Below are 18,919 nucleotides of genomic sequence, written 5' to 3'. Positions count from 1 at the left end.
AGCCTGTAAGACAAAAAATGAAAGTCAATACATGTATAAAACCTGAATGATCACTTATTATTCAGTTGTTGGTAGGAATGAATGATCACTTATCATTCACTTGTTGGCAGGAAACACCATCAGGGAGAAGAGGTTGATGGGCTTCTGGACAACCTGTAACACAAAAAAGAAAGTCAATATTTGCATAGAAACTGAATGATCACCTACCTGTTACACACTTGCAGACAGATAGATAGGGAGTCACACACACAGTTGCACATGGACAGACCATTGTTCACCACGTCCACCATCAGGGAGGAAAGCATCTTGGGGTCCTGAAAGGCTGTAACAAAAAAGAAAGTCAATATATGTATAGAAACTGAATGATCACCTACCTGTTACACACTTGCGGACAGATAGATAGGGAGTCACACACACAGTTGCACATGGACAATCCATTGTTCACCACGTCCACCATCAGAACGTAGGGACTCAAGGGATCCTGAACCTGTAAGACAAAAAAAGAAAGTCAATACATGTACAGAAACTGAATGATCACTTGCCTGTTACAGAGCTGGAGCTGGAGAACGATTGACAGCGAGCCACACACAGTTGCAGATGATAATATATTTGTTGGCAGGACAAACCTTCAGGGAGAAGAGGTTGATGGGGTTCCAGGCAACCTGTAACACAAAAAAGAAAGTAAATACATGTATAGAAACTGAATGATCACCTACCTGTTACACACTTGCAGACAAATAGATAGGGAGTCACACACACAGTTGCACATGAACAGACAGTTTTTCACCACATCCAACATCAGAAGGTAGGGACTCAAGGGATCCTGAACCTGTAAGACAAAAAAAGAAAGTGAATACATGTAAAGAAACTGAATGATCACCTACCTGTTACACACTTGCAGACAAATAGATAGGGAGTCACACACAGTTGCACATGGACAGAGTTTTTCACCACATCCAACATAAGGGACGTAGAAGGTCTTGGGGTCCTGAAAGCCTGTAAGACAACAAAAAGGCAATACATGTACAGAAACTGAATGATCACTTACCTGTTAGAGAGTTGCAGACAGATAGTAAGTCACACACAGTTGCACATAGACAGGCCGTTTTTCGCCAGATCTACCATCAGAAAGTAAGGGCTCATGGGATTGTGAAAGCCTGTAAGACAAAAATTGAAAGTCAATACATGTATAGAACCTGAATGATCACTTATTATTCAGTTGTTGGTAGGAATGAATGATCACTCATCATTCACTTGTTGGCAGGAAACACCATCAGGGAGAAGAGGTTGATGGGCTTCTGGACAACCTGTAACACAAAAAAGAAAGTCAATATATGCATAGAAACTGAATGATCACCTACCTGTTACACACTTGCAGACAGATAGATGGGGAGTCACACACACAGTTGCACATGGACAGACCGTTTTTTGCCACATCCACCATCAGGGAAGTAGAGGATCTTGGGGTCCTGAAAGCCTGGAAGACAACAAAAAGTCAATACATGTACAGAAGGGGAATGATCACTTACCTGCTATAGAGTTGCAGAACGCAGAAAAGTCGCAGAAAATACATTTGTTGGCAGAATACAACTTCAGGGAAAAGAGGTTGATTGGGTTCTGGACAACCTGTTACACAACAAAGAAAGTCAATACATGTATAGAAACTGAATGATCACCTACCTTTTATACACTTGCAGACAAATAAATAGGGAGTCACACTCACAGTTGCACATGGACAGACAGTTTTTCACCACATCCACCATCAGGGAGGTACAGGGTCTTGGGGTTCTGAAAGCCTGTAAGACAACAAAGAAAATCAATACATGTATAGAAACTGAATGATCACTTACCTGTAAGAGAGTTGCAGACAGATAGGGAGTCACACACAGTTGCACATGGACAGACCATCGTTCGCCACATCCACATCGCCACAAGTGAATGATCATTTATTCCTGCCAACAACTGAATGATAAGTGATCACTTATCATTCACTTGTTGGCAGGATACACCATCAGGGAGAAGAGGTTGATGGGATTCTGGACAACCTGTAACACAAAAAAGAAAGTCAATATATGTATAGAAACTGAATGATCACCTACCTGTTACACACTTGCAGACAGATAGATGGGGAGTCACACACACAGTTGCACATGGACAGACTGTTGTTTGCCCTATCCACCTTCAGAAGGTAGGGGCTCAAGGGATCCTGAACCTGAAAGACAAAAAAAGAAAGTCAATACATGTACAGAAACTGAATGATCACTTACCTGTTACATAGCTGGAGAACGATTGACAGCGAGCCACACACAGTTGCAGATGAAAATATATTTGTTGGCAGGACAAGCCTTCAGGGAGAAGAGGTTGATGGGGTTCAGGGCAACCTACAACACAAAAAAGAAAGTCAATACATGTAAAGAAACGGAATGATCACTTACCTGTTACAGAGTTGCAGACAGATAGATAGGGAGTCCCATACACAGTTGCACATGCACAGGCCGATTTTCGCCAGATCTACCATCAGAAGGTAGGGGCTCATGGGATCGTGAAAGCCTGTAAGACAAAAAAAGAAAGTCAATACATGTATAGAAACTGAATGATCACCTACCTGTTACACACTAGCAGATAAATAAATAGGGAGTCACACTCACAGTTGCACATGGACAGACAGTTTTTCACCACATCCACCATCAGTGGGGTACAGGGTCTTGGGGTCCTGAAAACCTGTAAGACAACAAAGAAAGTCAATACGTGTACAGAAACTGAATGATCACTTACCTGTTAAAGAGCTGGAGAACGATTGACAACAAGCCACACACAGTTGCAGATGAATATATATTTGTTGGCAGGATACACCTTCAGGGAGAAGAGGCTGATGGGGTTCCGGGCAACCTATAACACAAAAAAGAAAGTCAATACATGTAAAGAAACGGAATGATCACTTACCTGTTAGAGAGTTGCAGACAGACAGTAAGTCACACACAGTTGCACATGGACAGGCCGTTTTTCACCAGATCTACCATCAGAAGGTACGGGCTCATGGGATCGTTAAAGCCTGTAAGACAAAAAAAGAAAGTCAATACATGTATAGAAACTGAATGATCACCTACCTGTTACACACTTGCAGACAAACAGATAGGGAGTCACACACACACAGTTGCACATGGACAGACAGTTTTTCACCACATCCACCATCAGTGGGGTACAGGGTCTTGGGGTCCTGAAAACCTGTAAGACAACAAAGAAAGTCAATACATGTACAGAAACTGAATTATCACTTACCTGTTACAGAGTTGCAGAACGATTGACAGCAAGCCACACACAGTTAAAGATGAATATACGTTTCTTGGCAGGATACACCATCAGGGAGAAGAGGTTGATGGAGTTCCTGAAATCCTGTAAGACAACAAAGAGTCAATACATGTATAGAAACTGAATGGTCTCTTACCTGTTAGAGAGTTGCAGACAGATAGTAAGTCACACACAGTTGTACATGCACAGGCCGATTTTTGCCAGATCTACCATCAGAAGGTAGGGGCTCATGGGATCGTGAAAGCCTGCAAGACAAAAAAGAAAGTCTATACATGTATAGAAACTGAATGAACACCTACCTGTTACACACTGGCAGACAGATAGATAGGGAGTCACACACACAGTTGCACATGAACAGACAGTTTTTCACCACATCCAACATCAGGGACATAGAAGGTCTTGGGGTCCTGAAAGCCTGTAAGACAACAAAAAGGCAATACATGTACAGAAACTGAATGATCACTTACCTGTTAGAGAGTTGCAGACAGATAGTAAGTCACACACAGTTGCACATAGACAGGCCGTTTTTCGCCAGATCTACCATCAGAAGGTAAGGGCTCATGGGATTGTGAAAGCCTGTAAGACAAAAAAAGAAAGTCTATACATGTATAGAACCTGAATGATCACTTATTATTCAGTTGTTGGTAGGAATGAATGATCACTTATCATTCACTTGTTGGCAGGAAACACCATCAGGGAGAAGAGGTTGATGGGCTTCTGGACAACCTGTAACACAAAAAAGAAAGTCAATATATGCATAGAAACTGAATGATCACCTACCTGTTACACACTTGCAGACAGATAGATAGGGAGTCACACACACAGTTGCACATGGACAGACCATTGTTCACCACGTCCACAATCAGGGAGGAAGAGGGTCTTGGGGTCCTGAAATGCTGTAACAAAAAAGAAAGTCAATATAGGTATTGAAACTGAATGATCACCTACCTGTTACACACTTGCAGACAGATAGATGGGGAGTCACACACACAGTTGCACATGGACAGACCGTTGTTCGCCTTATCCACCATCAGAAGGTAGAGGCTATAGGGATCCTGAACCTGTAAGACAAAAAAAGAAAGTCAATACATGTATAGAAACTGAATGGTCTCTTACCTGTAGAGAGTTGCAGACAGATAGTAAGTCACACACAGTTGCACATGGACAGGCCATCTTTCGCCAGATCTACCGTCAGAAGGTAGGGGCTCAAGGGATCCTGAACCTGTAAGACAAAAAAAGAAAGTGAATACATGTAAAGAAACTGAATGATCACCTACCTGTTACACACTAGCAGATAAATAAATAGGGAGTCACACTCACAGTTGCACATGGACAGACAGTTTTTCACCACATCCACCATCAGTGGGGTACAGGGTCTTGGGGTCCTGAAAGCCTGTAAGACAACAAAGAAAGTCAATACGTGTACAGAAACTGAATGATCACTTACCTGTTAAAGAGCTGGAGAACGATTGACAACAAGCCACACACAGTTGCAGATGAATATATATTTGTTGGCAGGATACACCTTCAGGGAGAAGAGGTTGATGGGGTTCCGGGCAACCTATAACACAAAAAAGAAAGTCAATACATGTAAAGAAACGGAATGATCACTTACCTGTTAGAGAGTTGCAGACAGACAGTAAGTCACACACAGTTGCACATGGACAGGCCGTTTTTCGCCAGATCTACCATCAGAAGGTACGGGCTCATGGGATCGTTAAATCCTGTAAGACAAAAAAAGAAAGTCAATACATGTATAGAAACTGAATGATCACCTACCTGTTACACACTTGCAGACAAACAGATAGGGAGTCACACACACACAGTTGCACATGGACAGACAGTTTTTCACCACATCCACCATCAGTGGGGTACAGGGTCTTGGGGTCCTGAAAACCTGTAAGACAACAAAGAAAGTCAATACATGTACAGAAACTGAATTATCACTTACCTGTTACAGAGTTGCAGAACGATTGACAGCAAGCCACACACAGTTAAAGATGAATATACGTTTCTTGGCAGGATACACCATCAGGGAGAAGAGGTTGATGGAGTTCCTGAAATCCTGTAAGACAACAAAGAGTCAATACATGTATAGAAACTGAATGGTCTCTTACCTGTTAGAGAGTTGCAGACAGATAGATGGGGAGTCACACACACAGTTGCACATAGACAGGCCGTTTTTTGCCAGATCTACCATCAGAAGGTAAGGGCTCATGGGATTGTGAGAAAGCCTGTAAGACAAAAAATGAAAGTCAATACATGTATAAAACCTGAATGATCACTTATTATTCAGTTGTTGGTAGGAATGAATGATCACTTATCATTCACTTGTTGGCAGGAAACACCATCAGGGAGAAGAGGTTGATGGGGTTCTGGACAACCTGTAACACAAAAAAGAAAGTCAAAATATGTACAGAAACTGAATGATCACCTACCTGTAACACACTTGCAGACAGATAGATATTGAGTCACACACACAGTTGCACATGGGCAGGCCGTCTTTCGCCAGATCTACCATCAGAAGGTAGGGGCTCAAGGGATCCTGAACATGTAAGACAAAAAAAGAAAGTGAATACATGTAAAGAAACTGAATGATCACCTACCTGTTACACACTTGCAGACAAATAGATAGGGAGTCACACACAGTTGCACATGGACAGATTTTTTCACCACATCCAACATAAGTGACGTAGAAGGTCTTGGGGTCCTGAAAGCCTGTAAGACAACAAAAAGGCAATACATGTACAGAAACTGAATGATCACTTACCTGTTAGAGAGTTGCAGACAGATAGTAAGTCACACACAGTTGCACATAGACAGGCCGTTTTTCGCCAGATCTACCATCAGAAGGTAAGGGCTCATGGGATTGTGAAAGCCTGTAAGACAAAAAATGAAAGTCAATACATGTATAGAACCTGAATGATCACTTATTATTCAGTTGTTGGTAGGAATGAATGATCACTTATCATTCACTTGTTGGCAGGAAACACCATCAGGGAGAAGAGGTTGATGGGCTTCTGGACAACCTGTAACACAAAAATGAAAGTCAATATATGCATAGAAACAGAATGAGCACCTACCTGTTACAGAGTTGCAGACAGATAGATAGGGAGTCACACACACACACACAGTTGCACATGGACAGACCGTCGTTCGCCACATCCACCATCAGGGAGGTTCAGGGTCTTGGGGTCCTGAAAAACTGTAAGACAACAAAGAAAGTCAATACATGTACAGAAACTGAATTATCACTTACCTGTTACAGAGTTGCAGAACGATTGACAGCAAGCCACACACAGTTAAAGATGAATATACGTTTCTTGGCAGGATACACCATCAGGGAGAAGAGGTTGATGGAGTTCCTGAAATCCTGTAAGACAACAAAGAGTCAATACATGTATAGAAACTGAATGGTCTCTTACCTGTTAGAGAGTTGCAGACAGAAAGTAAATCACACACAGTTGTACATGCACAGGCCGATTTTTGCCAGATCTACCATCAGAAGGTAGGGGCTCATGGGATCGTGAAAGCCTGCAAGACAAAAAAGAAAGTCTATACATGTATAGAAACTGAATGAACACCTACCTGTTACACACTTGCAGACAGATAGATAGGGAGTCACACACACAGTTGCACATGAACAGACAGTTTTTCACCACATCCAACATCAGGGACATAGAAGGTCTTGGGGTCCTGAAAGCCTGTAAGACAACAAAAAGGCAATACATGTACAGAAACTGAATGATCACTTACCTGTTAGAGAGTTGCAGACAGATGGTAAGTCACACACAGTTGCACATAGACAGGCCGTTTTTCGCCAGATCTACCATCAGAAGGTAAGGGCTCATGGGATTGTGAAAGCCTGTAAGACAAAAAAAGAAAGTCTATACATGTATAGAACCTGAATGATCACTTATTATTCAGTTGTTGGTAGGAATGAATGATCACTTATCATTCACTTGTTGGCAGGAAACACCATCAGGGAGAAGAGGTTGATGGGCTTCTGGACAACCTGTAACACAAAAAAGAAAGTCAATATATGCATAGAAACTGAATGATCACCTACCTGTTACACACTTGCAGACAGATAGATAGGGAGTCACACACACAGTTGCAAATGGACAGACCATTGTTCACCACGTCCACCATCAGGGAGGAAGAGGGTCTTGGGGTCCTGAAATGCTGTAACAAAAAAGAAAGTCAATATAGGTATTGAAACTGAATGATCACCTACCTGTTACACACTTGCAGACAGATAGATGGGGAGTCACACACACAGTTGCACATGGACAGACCGTTGTTCGCCTTATCCACCATCAGAAGGTAGAGGCTATAGGGATCCTGAACTTGTAAGACAAAAAAAGAAAGTCAATACATGTATAGAAACTGAATGGTCTCTTACCTGTAGAGAGTTGCAGACAGATAGTAAGTCACACACAGTTGCACATGGACAGGCCGTCTTTCGCCAGATCTACCATCAGAAGGTAGGGGCTCAAGGGATCCTGAACCTGTAAGACAAAAAAAGAAAGTGAATACATGTAAAGAAACTGAATGATCACCTACCTGTTACACACTTGCAGATAAATAGATAGGGAGTCACACACAAAGTTGCACATGAGCAGACAGTTTTTCACCACATCCAACATAAGGGACATAGAAGGTCTTGGGGTCCTGAAAGCCTGTAAGACAACAAAAAGGCAATACATGTACAGAAACTGAATGATCACTTACCTGTTAGAGAGTTGCAGACAGATAGTAAGTCACACACAGTTGCACATAGACAGGCCGTTTTTCGCCAGATCTACCATCAGAAGGTAAGGGCTCATGGGATTGTGAAAGCCTGTAAGACAAAAAATGAAAGTCAATACATGTATAAAACCTGAATGATCACTTATTATTCAGTTGTTGGTAGGAATGAATGATCACTTATCATTCACTTGTTGGCAGGAAACACCATCAGGGAGAAGAGGTTGATGGGCTTCTGGACAACCTGTAACACAAAAAAGAAAGTCAATATATGCATAGAAACTGAATGATCACCTACCTGTTACACACTTGCAGACAGATAGATAGGGAGTCACACACACAGTTGCACATGGACAGACAATTGTTCACCACGTCCACCATCAGGGAGGAAAGCGTCTTGGGGTCCTGAAAGGCTGTAACAAAAAAGAAAGTCAATATATGTATAGAAACTGAATGATCACCTACCTGTTACACACTTGCAGACAGATAGATAGGGAGTCACACACACAGTTGCACATGGACAATCCATTGTTCACCACGTCCACCATCAGAACGTAGGGGCTCAAGGGATCCTGAACCTGTAAGACAAAAAAAGAAAGTCAATACATGTACAGAAACTGAATGATCACTTGCCTGTTACAGAGCTGGAGCTGGAGAACGATTGACAGCGAGCCACACACAGTTGCAGATGATAATATATTTGTTGGCAGGACAAACCTTCAGGGAGAAGAGGTTGATGGGGTTCCAGGCAACCTGTAACACAAAAAAGAAAGTAAATACATGTATAGAAACTGAATGATCACCTACCTGTTACACACTTGCAGACAAATAGATAGGGAGTCACACACACAGTTGCACATGAACAGACAGTTTTTCACCACATCCAACATCAGAAGGTAGGGACTCAAGGGATCCTGAACCTGTAAGACAAAAAAAGAAAGTGAATACATGTAAAGAAACTGAATGATCACCTACCTGTTACACACTTGCAGACAAATAGATAGGGAGTCACACAAAGTTGCACATGGACAGAGTTTTTCACCACATCCAACATAAGGGACGTAGAAGGTCTTGGGGTCCTGAAAGCCTGTAAGACAACAAAAAGGCAATACATGTACAGAAACTGAATGATCACTTACCTGTTAGAGAGTTGCAGACAGATAGTAAGTCACACACAGTTGCACATAGACAGGCCGTTTTTCGCCAGATCTACCATCAGAAGGTAAGGGCTCATGGGATTGTGAAAGCCTGTAAGACAAAAAATGAAAGTCAATACATGTATAGAACCTGAATGATCACTTATTATTCAGTTGTTGGTAGGAATGAATGATCACTTATCATTCACTTGTTGGCAGGAAACACCATCAGGGAGAAGAGGTTGATGGGCTTCTGGACAACCTGTAACACAAAAAAGAAAGTCAATATATGCATAGAAACTGAATGATCACCTACCTGTTACACACTTGCAGACAGATAGATAGGGAGTCACACACACAGTTGCACATGGACAGACCATTGTTCACCACGTCCACCATCAGGGAGGAAAGCGTCTTGGGGTCCTGAAAGGCTGTAACAAAAAAGAAAGTCAATATATGTATAGAAACTGAATGATCACCTACCTGTTACACACTTGAAGACAGATAGATGGGGAGTCACACACACAGTTGCACATAAACAGGCCATTTTTCGCCAGATCTACCATCAGAAGGTAAGGGCTTATGGGATTGTGAAAGCCTGTAAGACAAAAAATGAAAGTCAATACATGTATAGAACCTGAATGATCACTTATTATTCAGTTGTTGATAGGAATGAATGATCACTTATCATTCACTCGTTGGCAGGATACACCATCAGGGAGAAGAGGTTGATGGGCTTCTGGACAACCTTTAACACAAAAAAGAAAGTCAATATATGTATAGAAACTGAATGATCACCTACCTGTTACACACTTGCGGACAGATAGATAGGGAGTCACACACACAGTTGCACATGGACAATCCATTGTTCACCACGTCCACCATCAGAACGTAGGGGCTCAAGGGATCCTGAACCTGTAAGACAAAAAAAGAAAGTCAATACATGTACAGAAACTGAATGATCACTTGCCTGTTACAGAGCTGGAGCTGGAGAACGATTGACAGCGAGCCACACACAGTTGCAGATGATAATATATTTGTTGGCAGGACAAACCTTCAGGGAGAAGAGGTTGATGGGGTTCCAGGCAACCTGTAACACAAAAAAGAAAGTAAATACATGTATAGAAACTGAATGATCACCTACCTGTTACACACTTGCAGACAAATAGATAGGGAGTCACACACACAGTTGCACATGAACAGACAGTTTTTCACCACATCCAACATCAGAAGGTAGGGACTCAAGGGATCCTGAACCTGTAAGACAAAAAAAGAAAGTGAATACATGTAAAGAAACTGAATGATCACCTACCTGTTACACACTTGCAGACAAATAGATAGGGAGTCACACAAAGTTGCACATGGACAGAGTTTTTCACCACATCCAACATAAGGGACGTAGAAGGTCTTGGGGTCCTGAAAGCCTGTAAGACAACAAAAAGGCAATACATGTACAGAAACTGAATGATCACTTACCTGTTAGAGAGTTGCAGACAGATAGTAAGTCACACACAGTTGCACATAGACAGGCCGTTTTTCGCCAGATCTACCATCAGAAGGTAAGGGCTCATGGGATTGTGAAAGCCTGTAAGACAAAAAATGAAAGTCAATACATGTATAGAACCTGAATGATCACTTATTATTCAGTTGTTGGTAGGAATGAATGATCACTTATCATTCACTTGTTGGCAGGAAACACCATCAGGGAGAAGAGGTTGATGGGCTTCTGGACAACCTGTAACACAAAAAAGAAAGTCAATATATGCATAGAAACTGAATGATCACCTACCTGTTACACACTTGCAGACAGATAGATAGGGAGTCACACACACAGTTGCACATGGACAGACCATTGTTCACCACGTCCACCATCAGGGAGGAAAGCGTCTTGGGGTCCTGAAAGGCTGTAACAAAAAAGAAAGTCAATATATGTATAGAAACTGAATGATCACCTACCTGTTACACACTTGCGGACAGATAGATAGGGAGTCACACACACAGTTGCACATGGACAATCCATTGTTCACCACGTCCACCATCAGAACGTAGGGGCTCAAGGGATCCTGAACCTGTAAGACAAAAAAAGAAAGTCAATACATGTACAGAAACTGAATGAACACTTGCCTGTTACAGAGCTGGAGCTGGAGAACGATTGACAGCGAGCCACACACAGTTGCAGATGATAATATATTTGTTGGCAGGACAAACCTTCAGGGAGAAGAGGTTGATGGGGTTCCAGGCAACCTGTAACACAAAAAAGAAAGTAAATACATGTATAGAAACTGAATGATCACCTACCTGTTACACACTTGCAGACAAATAGATAGGGAGTCACACACACAGTTGCACATGAACAGACAGTTTTTCACCACATCCAACATCAGAAGGTAGGGACTCAAGGGATCCTGAACCTGTAAGACAAAAAAAGAAAGTGAATACATGTAAAGAAACTGAATGATCACCTACCTGTTACACACTTGCAGACAAATAGATAGGGAGTCACACACAGTTGCACATGGACAGAGTTTTTCACCACATCCAACATAAGGGACGTAGAAGGTCTTGGGGTCCTGAAAGCCTGTAAGACAACAAAAAGGCAATACATGTACAGAAACTGAATGATCACTTACCTGTTAGAGAGTTGCAGACAGATAGTAAGTCACACACAGTTGCACATAGACAGGCCGTTTTTCGCCAGATCTACCATCAGAAAGTAAGGGCTCATGGGATTGTGAAAGCCTGTAAGACAAAAATTGAAAGTCAATACATGTATAGAACCTGAATGATCACTTATTATTCAGTTGTTGGTAGGAATGAATGATCACTCATCATTCACTTGTTGGCAGGAAACACCATCAGGGAGAAGAGGTTGATGGGCTTCTGGACAACCTGTAACACAAAAAAGAAAGTCAATATATGCATAGAAACTGAATGATCACCTACCTGTTACACACTTGCAGACAGATAGATAGGGAGTCACACACACAGTTGCACATGGACAGACCATTGTTCACCACGTCCAACATCAGGGAGGAAGAGGGTCTTGGGGTCCTGAAATGCTGTAACAAAAAAGAAAGTCAATATAGGTATTGAAACTGAATGATCACCTACCTGTTACACACTTGCAGACAGATAGATGGGGAGTCACACACACAGTTGCACATGGACAGACCGTTTTTTGCCACATCCACCATCAGGGAAGTAGAGGATCTTGGAGTCCTGAAAGCCTGGAAGACAACAAAAAGTCAATACATGTACAGAAGGGGAATGATCACTTACCTGCTATAGAGTTGCAGAACGCAGAAAAGTCGCAGAAAATACATTTGTTGGCAGAATACAACTTCAGGGAAAAGAGGTTGATTGGGTTCTGGACAACCTGTTACACAACAAAGAAAGTCAATACATGTATAGAAACTGAATGATCACCTACCTTTTATACACTTGCAGACAAATAAATAGGGAGTCACACTCACAGTTGCACATGGACAGACAGTTTTTCACCACATCCACCATCAGGGAGGTACAGGGTCTTGGGGTTCTGAAAGCCTGTAAGACAACAAAGAAAATCAATACATGTATAGAAACTGAATGATCACTTACCTGTAAGAGAGTTGCAGACAGATAGGGAGTCACACACAGTTGCACATGGACAGACCATCGGTCGCCACATCCACATCGCCACAAGTGAATGATCATTTATTCCTGTCAACAACTGAATGATAAGTGATCACTTATCATTCACTTGTTGGCAGGATACACCATCAGGGAGAAGAGGTTGATGGGATTCTGGACAACCTGTAACACAAAAAAGAAAGTCAATATATGTATAGAAACTGAATGATCACCTACCTGTTACACACTTGCAGACAGATAGATGGGGAGTCACACACACAGTTGCACATGGACAGACTGTTGTTTGCCCTATCCACCTTCAGAAGGTAGGGGCTCAAGGGATCCTGAACCTGAAAGACAAAAAAAGAAAGTCAATACATGTACAGAAACTGAATGATCACTTACCTGTTACATAGCTGGAGAACGATTGACAGCGAGCCACACACAGTTGCAGATGAAAATATATTTGTTGGCAGGACAAGCCTTCAGGGAGAAGAGATTGATGGGGTTCAGGGCAACCTACAACACAAAAAAGAAAGTCAATACATGTAAAGAAACGGAATGATCACTTACCTGTTACAGAGTTGCAGACAGATAGATAGGGAGTCCCATACACAGTTGCACATGCACAGGCCGATTTTCGCCAGATCTACCATCAGAAGGTAGGGGCTCATGGGATCGTGAAAGCCTGTAAGACAAAAAAAGAAAGTCAATACATGTATAGAAACTGAATGATCACCTACCTGTTACACACTAGCAGATAAATAAATAGGGAGTCACACTCACAGTTGCACATGGACAGACAGTTTTTCACCACATCCACCATCAGTGGGGTACAGGGTCTTGGGGTCCTGAAAACCTGTAAGACAACAAAGAAAGTCAATACGTGTACAGAAACTGAATGATCACTTACCTGTTAAAGAGCTGGAGAACGATTGACAACAAGCCACACACAGTTGCAGATGAATATATATTTGTTGGCAGGATACACCTTCAGGGAGAAGAGGCTGATGGGGTTCCGGGCAACCTATAACACAAAAAAGAAAGTCAATACATGTAAAGAAACGGAATGATCACTTACCTGTTAGAGAGTTGCAGACAGACAGTAAGTCACACACAGTTGCACATGGACAGGCCGTTTTTCACCAGATCTACCATCAGAAGGTACGGGCTCATGGGATCGTTAAAGCCTGTAAGACAAAAAAAGAAAGTCAATACATGTATAGAAACTGAATGATCACCTACCTGTTACACACTTGCAGACAAACAGATAGGGAGTCACACACACACAGTTGCACATGGACAGACAGTTTTTCACCACATCCACCATCAGTGGGGTACAGGGTCTTGGGGTCCTGAAAACCTGTAAGACAACAAAGAAAGTCAATACATGTACAGAAACTGAATTATCACTTACCTGTTACAGAGTTGCAGAACGATTGACAGCAAGCCACACACAGTTAAAGATGAATATACGTTTCTTGGCAGGATACACCATCAGGGAGAAGAGGTTGATGGAGTTCCTGAAATCCTGTAAGACAACAAAGAGTCAATACATGTATAGAAACTGAATGGTCTCTTACCTGTTAGAGAGTTGCAGACAGATAGTAAGTCACACACAGTTGTACATGCACAGGCCGATTTTTGCCAGATCTACCATCAGAAGGTAGGGGCTCATGGGATCGTGAAAGCCTGCAAGACAAAAAAGAAAGTCTATACATGTATAGAAACTGAATGAACACCTACCTGTTACACACTGGCAGAAAGATAGATAGGGAGTCACACACACAGTTGCACATGAACAGACAGTTTTTCACCACATCCAACATCAGGGACATAGAAGGTCTTGGGGTCCTGAAAGCCTGTAAGACAACAAAAAGGCAATACATGTACAGAAACTGAATGATCACTTACCTGTTAGAGAGTTGCAGACAGATAGTAAGTCACACACAGTTGCACATAGACAGGCCGTTTTTCGCCAGATCTACCATCAGAAGGTAAGGGCTCATGGGATTGTGAAAGCCTGTAAGACAAAAAAAGAAAGTCTATACATGTATAGAACCTGAATGATCACTTATTATTCAGTTGTTGGTAGGAATGAATGATCACTTATCATTCACTTGTTGGCAGGAAACACCATCAGGGAGAAGAGGTTGATGGGCTTCTGGACAACCTGTAACACAAAAAAGAAAGTCAATATATGCATAGAAACTGAATGATCACCTACTTGTTACACACTTGCAGACAGATAGATAGGGAGTCACACACACAGTTGCACATGGACAGACCATTGTTCACCACGTCCACAATCAGGGAGGAAGAGGGTCTTGGGGTCCTGAAATGCTGTAACAAAAAAGAAAGTCAATATAGGTATTGAAACTGAATGATCACCTACCTGTTACACACTTGCAGACAGATAGATGGGGAGTTACACACACAGTTGCACATGGACAGACCGTTGTTCGCCTTATCCACCATCAGAAGGTAGAGGCTATAGGGATCCTGAACCTGTAAGACAAAAAAAGAAAGTCAATACATGTATAGAAACTGAATGGTCTCTTACCTGTAGAGAGTTGCAGACAGATAGTAAGTCACACACAGTTGCACATGGACAGGCCATCTTTCGCCAGATCTACCGTCAGAAGGTAGGGGCTCAAGGGATCCTGAACCTGTAAGACAAAAAAAGAAAGTGAATACATGTAAAGAAACTGAATGATCACCTACCTGTTACACACTAGCAGATAAATAAATAGGGAGTCACACTCACAGTTGCACATGGACAGACAGTTTTTCACCACATCCACCATCAGTGGGGTACAGGGTCTTGGGGTCCTGAAAGCCTGTAAGACAACAAAGAAAGTCAATACGTGTACAGAAACTGAATGATCACTTACCTGTTAAAGAGCTGGAGAACGATTGACAACAAGCCACACACAGTTGCAGATGAATATATATTTGTTGGCAGGATACACCTTCAGGGAGAAGAGGTTGATGGGGTTCCGGGCAACCTATAACACAAAAAAGAAAGTCAATACATGTAAAGAAACGGAATGATCACTTACCTGTTAGAGAGTTGCAGACAGACAGTAAGTCACACACAGTTGCACATGGACAGGCCGTTTTTCGCCAGATCTACCATCAGAAGGTACGGGCTCATTGGATCGTTAAATCCTGTAAGACAAAAAAAGAAAGTCAATACATGTATAGAAACTGAATGATCACCTACCTGTTACACACTTGCAGACAAACAGATAGGGAGTCACACACACACAGTTGCACATGGACAGACAGTTTTTCACCACATCCACCATCAGTGGGGTACAGGGTCTTGGGGTCCTGAAAACCTGTAAGACAACAAAGAAAGTCAATACATGTACAGAAACTGAATTATCACTTACCTGTTACAGAGTTGCAGAACGATTGACAGCAAGCCACACACAGTTAAAGATGAATATACGTTTCTTGGCAGGATACACCATCAGGGAGAAGAGGTTGATGGAGTTCCTGAAATCCTGTAAGACAACAAAGAGTCAATACATGTATAGAAACTGAATGGTCTCTTACCTGTTAGAGAGTTGCAGACAGATAGATGGGGAGTCACACACACAGTTGCACATAGACAGGCCGTTTTTTGCCAGATCTACCATCAGAAGGTAAGGGCTCATGGGATTGTGAGAAAGCCTGTAAGACAAAAAATGAAAGTCAATACATGTATAAAACCTGAATGATCACTTATTATTCAGTTGTTGGTAGGAATGAATGATCACTTATCATTCACTTGTTGGCAGGAAACACCATCAGGGAGAAGAGGTTGATGGGGTTCTGGACAACCTGTAACACAAAAAAGAAAGTCAAAATATGTACAGAAACTGAATGATCACCTACCTGTTACACACTTGCAGACAGATAGATATTGAGTCACACACACAGTTGCACATGGGCAGGCCGTCTTTCGCCAGATCTACCATCAGAAGGTAGGGGCTCAAGGGATCCTGAACATGTAAGACAAAAAAAGAAAGTGAATACATGTAAAGAAACTGAATGATCACCTACCTGTTACACACTTGCAGACAAATAGATAGGGAGTCACACACAGTTGCACATGGACAGATTTTTTCACCACATCCAACATAAGTGACGTAGAAGGTCTTGGGGTCCTGAAAGCCTGTAAGACAACAAAAAGGCAATACATGTACAGAAACTGAATGATCACTTACCTGTTAGAGAGTTGCAGACAGATAGTAAGTCACACACAGTTGCACATAGACAGGCCGTTTTTCGCCAGATCTACCATCAGAAGGTAAGGGCTCATGGGATTGTGAAAGCCTGTAAGACAAAAAATGAAAGTCAATACATGTATAGAACCTGAATGATCACTTATTATTCAGTTGTTGGTAGGAATGAATGATCACTTATCATTCACTTGTTGGCAGGAAACACCATCAGGGAGAAGAGGTTGATGGGCTTCTGGACAACCTGTAACACAAAAATGAAAGTCAATATATGCATAGAAACAGAATGAGCACCTACCTGTTACAGAGTTGCAGACAGATAGATAGGGAGTCACACACACACACACAGTTGCACATGGACAGACCGTCGTTCGCCACATCCACCATCAGGGAGGTACAGGGTCTTGGGGTCCTGAAAAACTGTAAGACAACAAAGAAAGTCAATACATGTACAGAAACTGAATTATCACTTACCTGTTACAGAGTTGCAGAACGATTGACAGCAAGCCACACACAGTTAAAGATGAATATACGTTTCTTGGCAGGATACACCATCAGGGAGAAGAGGTTGATGGAGTTCCTGAAATCCTGTAAGACAACAAAGAGTCAATACATGTATAGAAACTGAATGGTCTCTTACCTGTTAGAGAGTTGCAGACAGAAAGTAAATCACACACAGTTGTACATGCACAGGCCGATTTTTGCCAGATCTACCATCAGAAGGTAGGGGCTCATGGGATCGTGAAAGCCTGCAAGACAAAAAAGAAAGTCTATACATGTATAGAAACTGAATGAACACCTACCTGTTACACACTTGCAGACAGATAGATAGGGAGTCACACACACAGTTGCACATGAACAGACAGTTTTTCACCACATCCAACATCAGGGACATAGAAGGTCTTGGGGTCCTGAAAGCCTGTAAGACAACAAAAAGGCAATACATGTACAGAAACTGAATGATCACTTACCTGTTAGAGAGTTGCAGACAGATGGTAAGTCACACACAGTTGCACATAGACAGGCCGTTTTTCGCCAGATCTACCATCAGAAGGTAAGGGCTCATGGGATTCTGAAAGCCTGTAAGACAAAAAAAGAAAGTCTATACATGTATAGAACCTGAATGATCACTTATTATTCAGTTGTTGGTAGGAATGAATGATCACTTATCATTCACTTGTTGGCAGGAAACACCATCAGGGAGAAGAGGTTGATGGGCTTCTGGACAACCTGTAACACAAAAAAGAAAGTCAATATATGCATAGAAACTGAATGATCACCTACCTGTTACACACTTGCAGACAGATAGATAGGGAGTCACACACACAGTTGCAAATGGACAGACCATTGTTCACCACGTCCACCATCAGGGAGGAAGAGGGTCTTGGGGTCCTGAAATGCTGTAACAAAAAAGAAAGTCAATATAGGTATTGAAACTGAATGATCACCTACCTGTTACACACTTGCAGACAGATAGATGGGGAGTCACACACACAGTTGCACATGGACAGACCGTTGTTCGCCTTATCCACCATCAGAAGGTAGAGGCTATAGGGATCCTGAACCTGTAAGACAAAAAAAGAAAGTCAATACATGTATAGAAACTGAATGGTCTCTTACCTGTAGAGAGTTGCAGACAGATAGTAAGTCACACACAGTTGCACATGGACAGGCCGTCTTTCGCCAGATCTACCATCAGAAGGTAGGGGCTCAAGGGATCCTGAACCTGTAAGACAAAAAAAGAAAGTGAATACATGTAAAGAAACTGAATGATCACCTACCTGTTACACACTTGCAGATAAATAGATAGGGAGTCACACACACAGTTGCACATGAGCAGACAGTTTTTCACCACATCCAACATAAGGGACATAGAAGGTC

Source organism: Salminus brasiliensis, chromosome 25, assembly GCF_030463535.1.
Source record: "Salminus brasiliensis chromosome 25, fSalBra1.hap2, whole genome shotgun sequence".
In the NCBI taxonomy this organism is placed as follows: Eukaryota; Metazoa; Chordata; class Actinopteri; order Characiformes; family Bryconidae; genus Salminus; species Salminus brasiliensis.
This window is presented reverse-complemented; position numbering follows the sequence as displayed.